Source organism: Benincasa hispida, chromosome 10 (assembly GCF_027475165.1).
Source record: "Benincasa hispida cultivar pf3 chromosome 10, pf3_genome.v1.1, whole genome shotgun sequence".
Taxonomy (NCBI): Eukaryota; Viridiplantae; Streptophyta; class Magnoliopsida; order Cucurbitales; family Cucurbitaceae; genus Benincasa; species Benincasa hispida.
This window is the reverse complement of record NC_143487.1, coordinates 30,977,537-30,979,139: the sequence shown is the minus strand read 5'-3', so window position 1 is coordinate 30,979,139 and position 1,603 is coordinate 30,977,537.

The window sequence follows — 1,603 nt, the reverse complement described above, 5'->3', positions numbered from 1 at the left end:
CTTAATGATTTGAAATAAACTTGAAAATGTGGAACATATTAGAAAAATATTACTAAAACAAAACAAAATCGATCTCAAACCAAAAGAACAATTCCTTTTGTGTTTTCTTTTCTTTTCTTTTTTTTTCATTTTTCCCTTTTTTTCCCTTTTTTGTTTTGGATGAAAAGCAAATCTAACAAAGGTTTGGAGATGAAAATAAAAAAAGATGAAAAAGGAACTCTCTTGAACAGTGGATACACAAATCTAATTTCACAAACTTTGTAAGAACAATCCTTACAAGTAAAAACTTTATAATGGCTATGAAAAATAGCAAAAAGTTGAAGCTAAAAAGTTATTGTTATTTGTGCCTTAAACTCTAATAATTGATTAGTTTATTAATATATATTAAGTTATCCATCAATAGTTGAAATCCAAGTTTATAATTCTAATTTTCTTTGAATCATAAGGACAAAATTTACAATTTAATTAACCTACAAAATCAATTTAAATTTACAAATTATAGAATCTTCCACGAATAATAGAATCTGTTTCACGTTTTCTATTTTTAATGGAACATTAAATTAAAGCTTTGTAGATCCAAATAAGTATATTGATACACATTATTTTTAACATATAGTTTCATTTTCCAAAATTGAATCGAATTACTTAATTGAGTGCTTAAAATATTTTTCAAGGTAAATTAATTAGGAAAATTAATGAAAGTTTCCTTGAAATATTAGAGAAGATTTTGTATATTTAGCCTAAAAAGGAAATAAAATTTCCGTCCATATAATTTTAAAGTCATGACTTGCATAATAAAAAAAATATCATTAAACATGATCATTATTTCAAGCATTTGTTGTTTTTAAGATTTACAAATATTCTATGTATTGTGTAGAGAAATGGGTTATATTTTAACTCTTATTGCATGATTAATAGCATTAACAAGCACAATGTGGGGGTTTCAAACAATTTTAAGAGTTACAACAACAAAGCACGTGTCCATCTTCAGGGATGCAATTTCCATTTCCAAGTCTTCGCCGAATGCACAAACTTTGGCATTGTTCATTTTGAGCGGCACTGGTGTCTAAGCAAGTTGAATCACAAACTAATGGCTGAGAATGTCCTACCTTCAGTTCCGCATCTACGTCAAATACAAATAAATGTTAGATTTTGATTCAATTGTGATTATAAGTTTATTATGTGACAAACTATTTATTTGAGATAAATAATTGTAATTTTTTGTTTTTGTTTTTTTATGGGTAATGCGAGTAAGTATCACAAAAATAATGCAGTCTATGATACATCTATGTACTTCACTTAGATATATTGAGCAAAAGAGAAAGCATGACTTACGAGAGTAAACACAAAGGGAAAACACAATCATTGTAGTGAGAGTAATCCAAAAAAACTTATGTGTATTCATATTTTCATTAACCATATCGATTCTACAACAATGTGGTTTGTAGCTTCTGAAATTCACTTTATATATACCTTTTCATCACATTTTGGTGCATGCATATTCTTCAATATTCAAAGCAAGAAATCATAACAAACTAATATTTATTTCCTTACACAAATACTTTTTCATTGTATTTTGGTGCATGCATATTCTCATATATTT